We start from the raw sequence: 10,201 nt of genomic DNA, 5'->3' as shown, positions 1-10,201 counted from the left end.
ATTGCCAAAAATGACGTGGAAATGTCTCTTTTCTCACTAGTGTGGGAAACCAAATCCCATTATTTTGGTCGGATTTGCTTTCCTAGGAAAACTAGTGATAAAAGGTGGGCAAGCAGTTTCTCGGGAAACATTTTCCTGCATAGATCCTGCGCACGTGAACAGGCGCGGGAAACCTTTTCCTACACAGTTTCTCTAGATTTCTTTTCCTAATGTCACGTCAAAATCCCGGGAAACCTTTTCTTTTCCTTTCCCGGGAAAACAAGTGAACAGAGCATTGGAAAATTATGTAGAGGGAGGATAAAGTGAAGGGCGCCTCTGGAAGAGCCCAGTGGGAAAGTCGGTCCGTTCTATTTATGGGTGTTCTAAGATTTTTTCTTCTTCTTGTTTTAGGGATTTTTTAAATCTTTTTAGCATAGCTAGGTTTTCTTGTTGTCTAATTTCAGGAGAAAATTTTATCCCATGAATAAAAAATCCCTCGTAAATGTGATAACCAAATTTGAAAAACCCACTTTTCAGGTAAAGTTTTTCTGAGAAAATAAAATCCTTACATCCTAAAATGCTGGTAGAGCTTTTTTTTAATGGTTGCAAAAAAATTATTTACTGTCAGAATACTAAATGATGTAAAATATCTACTAATCATGCCTAATACAGGTACTAATATACATATGTTGAAACAGAAATGCTAAAAAGACTTGGCTGTTAGACTCCTTCCTAAAAGCCACTTTCTGGGCGCCAGTTGTACCAAGTGGACATGATCAAGTCCATTGGCTTATCATGTGGGACCCAGACAATCTTGATTGATTTCAACTGGGCATGTTTGGTAACCATTCTACACATGCAAACAATTTTTTAAGGTGTGGAGAACTTATAACCGCCCATAAAAGGCGACCTTCATTTGTGGACACTTTATTAAAAATAAATTATAAGCAAAGGATTTTGCACTAACAAAATCCTCCAGGGGGTGTGGAAATATCAAATCCATGGCTACTTTTTATTTTCAAAAGGGATTGATATTTCCGCACCCCTTGCTATTACACTATTAGCAAGGAGTCTGGAGGAACTTCCTCCAACTGATCTCGATCCAAGTTTTATTCATTTTGCACTGCGTGTAATCCTGCATTAAGCACTGTTTGGATTCAAAGAATTTTCAGGTAAAGTTTGGAAAGGAAAATTACTCCTAAAATTTCTTACCTTTTTACACACAAAAAAGATTATGTGACCTAACCATATTCCATGATTACTTTGAGAGAGCTTCAATTTATGATAATATCTCTCTAAATTAACGATAATCATATCATTTCCCACTAAATTGTATAAAGAAAAAATATCCCTAAGAAAAAAAAATTCCATCAAAAATAATTTTCTAGCCATACAAACCGGCCGTAATTTTTATAGGTGAATATTTTTTACTTTCACTAATGGTTTCGACTAACTGTAACACCTAGTTCTGTGGTAGTCATAATTGTAATGGCATAGCAACAATAATAATGGTAATCTACATAAGATTTCCATTAGATATGTTCCTATCCCTTGAATTTACTCTCCTTCCCTTTCGCTACATAAGATTTCCTTTAGATATGTTCTTATCATTTGAATTTACTCTCCTTCCCATTCCGGCCGTTACTTAAGATTTCCATTAGATATGTTCTTATCCTTTGAATTTACTCTCTTTCCCTTTCTGGACGTATGTCATATCTTCGTAGATATGAACTGTATCTGCTAAGATTACAAACCTTTTAAATGGATGAAAACATCATTTAATATTCTGATACGCCTGAGCCCATAAAAACCCATCCCCATTTCTTTCTCTACCGTGCCTTTGAACTTCTCAGTTGCCTCTCCTCTGCTTTGAGCCTTGGCTTCCTTTCTATCAGTATCCCCTTTCTTTATATTATCTTTGAGCTTCACATGCCTCACCGATACACGTAGCCTCGAATTCCTTTCCATCAGTCTCCTCTTTTTTCATCCCTCCATTTCTTCGCCATGCAAAACCATGTATCGGCTGGTTCAAGCTTGAGTGCGAACCACTTAATACCTGAGATCCACCTAGAGAGGTGGTTAACATCAGGAACCCTAGCAAGGTCAGTGCCCTTGCTCGGTTCTGACTACGTACCCGAACTTGAGATAGGCCTTATACTCGGTCCCAACAGAGGGTCAATAAAAGTTGATACTTTCTCCATTCCATAATTGATAGTTCATATATTCACCAAAACCAACTGGAGAGGCTATTTGATCCCTCTTAAGAGTTAAATTTTGGGATCGTTGCCGCATCCAACAGAGCAGCAACTATACCGATCGTTGAATTAAACAAACAAAAAAGGTCAGTATAGATGTGGGAATGGGTATGTGTGGACGGTGTTACTAAGTTAAGCTTTGATCACTTGTACCAAACATGGCCCAGTTGGTTTCTTTGTATGGAGAAGAAGTCATTAGGGTTGAACGCACCTGCGTCGGTTGGAGTAAGACATAAGATTGGTGGGTTTCATGGCTAACAACGCCTTTCGATGTTAAGCGGATGACTGATGGAAACTCGGTTTTCTATCTGAAATGTGAAACTCCTATGAGACTCACGCGCATCTCCTTGGCTTGGAGCTATGGCTTGCTGCTTCTCCATGGTGAGAGAGAGGTGGGGCGGGGGAGATGAAACTTGAAGAAGAGCACTAGGGTTGGACTCACAATCGGTTCTCAAAATCCAAAACTAACATGGCCTTACAATATTTTCATAAGGCCACTGTCCATGAAAAACTGTAACTAAGATATTGCTATAAGATTGTCATGTAAGACTTTAACTGTATTTTTTCTTTCTTTTCTTCATTTCTAGCCTCTAAAATTTTCTATATTTAATGTTTGGGAGTCATTTGCATTCCTTATCCTGGATTCCTTTTCAATAAATCTCATAAAATTATTTTAGAGAAGTTATCTGCATTGAAGAGAGAATACCCATTTTAAGCAAGAATATAAGTATTAATATTTTCTTGATGCCTATAATGATTTACCTTGTCTGGTGTGGATGAGAATGCTCAGAATCTCATATCATTTTCATGCAATCCATGAAAGTTGAAATGATGTCTAACTTTGGGGTCGACTTTTATTACACGAGGGTAGCGGCTGTTGCTTTTATCGGGTGATTCCTCATCACTGTTCTGGTAGAACCGTTCTTTGTGGTGATCCCTATACCCTTGGTTTAGGGATGGGTATCACCCGTGGTGAACCGGGAGTTCCGAGAGGGATCCATTCTGCTCAGAAAAGATATGACTGGTAGACTCCTGGTATAACCCTCACTTGGCTATAAGCCGTAGGGTGCCAGTCCAGCCCCACGTTCTATTCTAATTGCTGATAAAACTACAAGACTCAGCATTCTCATAGACTAGACTATTATCATGTCACCATGAAGTATACTCAAATAGCAAGTAAAGTGTACATCTAAATGCACCATCATTGAACCAAGTACTCACATCGAAAAAACTCAGAACTTTTAACTTGGAAGCCCTTCTTTTGTTCAAGTGCTAACAGCTAAAAAAGTAGCAACTTTTACCATGAAATCCTGTCTCATAATGTCATAATATCAAGGAGATGTCACTACAAGAAACGGTGTTGAAATCCCAGGTATGATGGCAACCCAAGAGGGGGGTGAATTGGGTTTTAAAACTTTTTGCCAAAAAACAATGTAGAAGCTAAAAACAAAGGCAAATGAAATCTTTTAAGCACACAAATGAAAATAAACAACAAATGTACAAAGAGATAGAAAGAGTGCACTCAAGATTTATAGTGGTTCGGTCACTACCAAGGACCTACTCCACTCCACCAAGACTTATTGGTGATTTCACTATGGATTCCCTTAATGGCGGGGAATCAATCAAATTACAACTTGGTTCGGCTACGCCTCGCAAGACTCGCCACGAACCGAAGAAAGCTACGCATCTCCAATACTTGCTCTTGAGATGGCTCCGCGTCTCTTCGCACTTGCCAAATATAATATTCTTTTAAAGAAAGAAACTAAAATCCCTTCAAGAGGGTTACACAAGATGGATAAAAGATATACAACTATAAGCCTAATCCACTTCCTTGCTTAGAGATGAGAGAGGCACAAAAAAAAGTTTGATTTTCTCTTTTTGGATCTTCAAGTTATTGCAAAGAGATGCTTTTGAAAGGTTTGGATAGTGTATATATAGCCCATTTGAAAATATGACCGTTTGGAGGTAAAACCGTAATAAACTGGGTTGAAAAAGTCAAGCCTCGCAAGCCCCAACGGCTCTTTTGCCAGATCGTCGCGGTCGACCGGGCCACAGCGGTCGCCCGCCCCTATCGGGCGTTCTTTTTTATTTTCAAATTTCAAACAATCGCGGTCGACCGAGCCAGTGGCGGTCGCCAGGCGAGGTCTCCCTGTTTGATTAAAATTAAGCTCAAAACATTATAGCGGTCGACCGGCCCTTAGCGGTCGTCCGCCCCAACCTTGCTGGATTGTTTTTGTCAAAACAGAAACATATCCGTGGTCGACCGAATCACCCCGGTAGACCAACCCGCTATTGAAAGCCAAGTGCTGGATTTCCAGCACGGCTTCCGCGGTGGCCAGGGACACCTAGGTCAACCGGCCCTGTGTTAAATTCCATTTTAACATATGAAATTCAAGGCTTTGGGCCATGGTCTTTGGGCTTTAATCCTAAGTTTTCAAATACATTTTTCTAAGATTTCAAATAGATTTTCAAGTTCATTTTAAAACATTGTTAAGTGCCTTTAACATCTCTAAAAACAAAGGAGAGGATAATACATTTTAAAAAGACTTGAAAAGCACTTCAATCTTCTCTTAAACTTCAAGGCTTCAAGTCCATCATGGATCATATCTTCTATTATTTTGGCTTCACAAGGTCTTCATGAAATGCTCCAAGCCTTCATCTTCCTTTGGCTTCAAATGATCTTCTTCATTTGGTTCATGCCACGATCCATGCTATTTTCCTTGACTTTTGTGTTTGATTACTTGAATTTTCAACACATGCACTTCAACATCAAACACATTAGAAATACAACACAAATCAACTTCTGTTTGGAATCATCAAAACATAGAAGATTGCCAAGGTGAGAACCGTTGGGCTTACAATCTCCCCATTTTTTATGATGACAACACACAAGGTGATTGCCACAATTTAGCACAATTAGCATAAAACTTCTCCCCCTTTGTCATCACAAAAAGAAGGGATGAAAGTTTAAACATAAGAGATTAAAAATATGCAATGTATAGCTCCCCCTTTGACAATGAATGAAACAATCTAAAACTCTCTCTTTTTACTATCAAAATTCAGAACAAGGAGGTTTTAGAAACATAAATGGGGTTTTGAAAGATAACATAATTTCAAGCTTCCCCTAAATCAAATCTCCCCCTATTTGAAATACAAATAGAATAAATGTGGGGGCCATCAAAACACATTGCCAAGTTAAAGATATAACAATCTAAACAAGAACCTTTGGCACAAACTACCAAAATCATAAAGATATTCAAGTTAAAGCACAAGCCCCTACTCTAATGCAAAAGCATAGAAAACTAGGTTGGGGCTTTTGGAACCCAAACCAACTTAGTTCCAATAGGTTTAGATTTACCTAAAATACTCTTTTTAACCCATACCATTTTATTTTTAGGTAAAATCCTAAACATACAATCACTCTTATAATGTCCTATTCTACCACAAAAATTGCATTTAGCACAACATGTAGAAGGACATACAAATTCACAAGAAAATTTATGATTTTCAATTGTTTTCTTCTCTTCTTGCAAATCATGGTTTTCAAAAACCAATTTTTCATTTTCTTTCTCAAGTGAATTGCATCTTTCAATCAAATCAAAATTAGCACTAATCAAGTTTTAATTCATTTGATTCAAAGCATCATTTTTGAGCAAAAAATTAACAATTTCCACTTTTAAAGAATCAATCTCTTTTTGCATATTGGAAATTGAAATGTTGAAATCCTTTTCAATATCAAAAGACTTTAAATGCTCATTAGGATTCACAATACAATCATCTATATGAGATGCATTAGAATCTACAAATGCAAAATGACAATCATGAGATTTATAGATATTTTCAAGTTTAACCCAAATTTCATGAGCATTTTTACATTTTAAAATTTTCTCAAATACATGCGGAGACAACGAGCAACAAATGGCGATTAAAGCTTTAGCATTCAAATCAAGCCATTTGGAATCAATTTTCCCTATTTTCTTTTTATAAAAAGATAAACCATTTTCAAGTACATCCAAAATATCATAATCTAATGATTCTAAAAAGAAACTCATACGAATTTTTCATTTATCAAAATTATTTTCATAAAAAATAGGTGGATCTAAAATTGATTGGCTAAGATGAAAATCCATGGTTTTGCCAAAGAAAATCTTTTTTCTCTTTTAAATTTTTGAAAATTCAAACATCCCTAGATAAGAGCCTTGTGCTCTGCTACCAAATGAAATCCCAGGTGTGGGGGGGGGGGGGGTGAATTGGGTTTTAAAACTTTTTTCTAAAAATTTAAGCATACAAATGAAAATAAACCACAAATACACAAAGAAATAGAAAGAGATAGAAATAGTGCACCTGAGATTTATAGTGGTTCAATCACTACCAAGGACCTACTCCACTCCACCAAGACTTCTTGGTGATTTCACTACGGATTCCCTTAATGGTGGAGAATCAACCCAATTACAACTTGGTTCGGTTATGCCTCGCAAGACTCGCCACGAACTGGAGAAAGCTACACGTCTCCAACACTTGCTCTTGAGATGGCTCCGCATCTCTTCGCACTCGCCAAATATAATGTTCTTTTATAAAAAGAAAACTAAAATCCCTTCGAAAGGGTTACACAAGATGGATAGAAGATATACAAATATAAGCCTAATCCACTTCCTTGCTTAGAGATGAAAGAGGCACTAAAACAAGTTTGATTTTCTCTTTTTGGATCTTTAAGTTATTGCAAAGAGATGTTTTTGAAAGGTTTAGATAGTGTATATATAGCCCATTTGAAAATATGACCGTTTGGGGATAAAACCGTAATAAACTGGGTTGAAAAGTCAAGCCTCGTAAGCCCCAAAGGCTATTTTTCCAGACCGTCACAGTCCACCGGGCCACAGGGGTCGCCCGCCCCTATCTGGCATTCTTTCTTATTTTCAAATTTCAAACAGTCACGGTCGACCGAGCCAGTGGCGGTCGCCCGGCGAGGTCTCCCTGTTTGATTAAAAATTAAGCTCAAAACACTATAGCAGTCGACCAGCCCTCAGCTGTTGTCCACCCCAACCTTGCTGGATTGTTTCTGTAGAAAAAGAAACATATCCGCAGTCGACCGGATCACCCCGGTCGACCGGCCCGCTATTGAAAGCCAATTGCTAGATTTCCAACAAGGCTTCCGCGGTCGCCCAGGACACCCAAGTCGACCGGCCCTGTGTTAAATTTCATTTTAACATATAAAATTCAGGGGCTTTGGGACATGGTCTTTGGGCTTTAATCCTAAGTTTTTAAATACATTTTCCTAAGATTTCAAATAGATTTTCAAATTCATTTTAAAACATTGTTAAGTGCCTTTAACATCTCTAAAAATAAAGGAGAGGAGAATACATTCTAAAAAGACTTGAAAAGCACTTCAATCTTCTCTTGAACTTCAAGGCTTCAAGTCCATCATGGATCATCTCTTCCATTCTTTTGGCTTCACAATGTCTTCATGAAATGCTCCAAGCCTTCACCTTCATTTGGCTTCAAATGATATTCTTCATTTGGTTCATGCCACGATCGATGCCATTTTCCTTGACTTTTGTGTTTGATTACTTGAATCTCCAACACATGCACTTCAACATCAAACACATTAGAAATACAACACAAATCAACTTGTGTTTGGAATCATCAAAACATAGAAGATTGCCAAGGTGAGAACCATTGGGCTTACAGGTGTTTTTACCGGCGGTTTTGTATGACGGTCGGGAAATCACAAAAACAAAAAGAAACCCGCCTTCTCTTTGCTATGTTTTTTTTCAAAAAAGCATATAACGGCATGTTTTACGGATAGCCGGTTACCCTTTGTGTGAAATAAACCCGCGCACGTCCTATATCCACGCTCCCTTACGCCCTATCCTCCCTTTTTGCTTTCCTCATCCCTCTTTATGTGTCAAGATGTTGAGAGGCTCTCTTCGTGCCCTAGCCACCTTCAACGTCCCGACCTCGGAACGCAGCGACCAAGCATTTCTACCGACAGGTACCCTTTCCTCTCCTCTCTATCTCTCTCTCTCTCTCTCTCTCTCTCTCTCTCTCCCTCTCTAGGTTTCTCTTTCTCATTTTTCTCATTTTGTTTTTCAGATCTAGGGTTTTCATTTTTCTCTTTCCATTTTCTAGAAATATATACCCAAAAAGGTCATTCTTTTTTTGGGGTTATTTTTTCAAAATACGGTCTCGGAAAATCAATTTTCTGCTCTATTTTCTAGGATTTCTTTTTTGCTTGTTTTTTCATTAATGGATTAGGGGTTTTGGGTAAGATTTTAATACGGTGCTTGAAAGAGAGACTCAAACAATCCCACGTCTAAGGGATAGCCTCAAGAACAATAGAAGTATCAGGGAAGAAGAAGACTATTTTTCATTGATAATTTTCCAATAGAAAGTTTCAATCATTTTTATTCTCCAAAATTCCTTTCTCACATTACTTTCCTAAACAAAAAGTCCTAATAAAACTAAATAAACCACTAGCCAATAATAATAAAGATTCATTCTAAATCTATAAATATAAAATAACTACTAATAGATACTATCTAATAATGTCTAATAATTTTCTATACCAATCGTATCAATTCCCTTCTCCTTCAAAATGACCTTGTCCTCAAGGTCTAAAATTTGCAAATTGTTGCTGAAAGTCATGCTAGTGTTCTCATGTGGCATCATCTGGATAAGATTCGTAGTGATATTTGCTTCTTGTAGGGAGCATAATTGTGCTACCATTAATTCCTTGCTTAGATTTCTACAAGACTTTGTTCATTTGCCGAGAGTACATTGTCTGAACATCACCTGATGTGGAACCTCGCAAAACGAATTTGTGGCCATCATGAGAAAACTCCATACGTAAATTTGCAAAGCCCCACATTATTGAGCCTAGCGTTGCCAACCATTGTACCCCTAGAACCATGTTGCAGTCGCCTAATAGAAATAAACGCACCTCGGCACAAAAAATCTTTCCACGCACCGTCCATTGAAATTCATGACAGATCGTTGTACTAAAAGTCGGGTACCATCCGCAATAGTCACTGGCAAGGGATTTATTTTCTGCGTAACACAACCAGCTCGTCTCACAACTCGTGGGTCCAGGAAGTTATGCATGCTCCCGGAATCTACAAGGATTATAACCGGCATTTGTTTACAAACCCCCTAATACGCATAGTTGGGAATGACAACTAACCTGTAAGTGCGAACACAAATGTATGGAAATCTGCAGGTGGAAATTCTTCAGGGGAAAGATCAGTATCTTCCATTTCTGCCTCAACCTCGACATTATCACAGCCTTCTAATAGAAACAATTGTGGTCGCTTACAACTGTGTCCGGGTACAAACTTCTCATCACAGTTGTAGCAGAGGGCTTTTTCTCGGTGTTACATCATTTGTTTTTTTGGTGAGGTGTTTGATAGGAGGAAAGCCATTGTTAATACCAAATTGAGGTTTTGGATTTGACGGTGAAGGTGGTAGAGCAGGTTTAGGAGGAGGTCAAGGACGACAAGTAATAACATTAACTGATTCCTTATGTAACCCGGTATAGACACCCTCATTTTGCTACGCTTTAAAAAGCAAAAGATTTGGTAGTTTCATCGAGTCTTGAGTCAGTCTTCCATATTAGATTAGGTATTCTTGCATTTTATGGTGAATTTCACCTCATTTTAGGAGTTTTGAAGTTGATTCGCAATCCTGAAAGTCTCTAGGGAGTTCCATTGGCCTCCGGAAGATGAATAATCAAGTTTTCAATCAAGTAGGAAAAACTACTATTTTTTGGTTCCTCAAGGTTTCCCTCATTTTTGCCTATTTTTGCACCCCGGGGGTAATTTGGTCATTTCCAACGTGTTTCATTTGATCTCTAGAGTGTGTCTAAGGAGCCACGGGTCATTTCGTGAATTTTGGAAAACCTGCTAAATTTGGAATTTCTCAGGGGTTTCGCTTGATTTAAAAATTTTGTGTCGAGGGCATTTTGGGCATTTTCA

This window comes from Tasmannia lanceolata, unplaced genomic scaffold (assembly GCF_043159265.1).
Source record: "Tasmannia lanceolata isolate RefF3 unplaced genomic scaffold, GAP_Taslan_0.1 ptg000023l, whole genome shotgun sequence".
NCBI classification, from domain to species: Eukaryota; Viridiplantae; Streptophyta; class Magnoliopsida; order Canellales; family Winteraceae; genus Tasmannia; species Tasmannia lanceolata.
The sequence above is the reverse complement of the archived record's forward strand: the minus strand, read 5'-3'. Positions refer to the sequence as shown.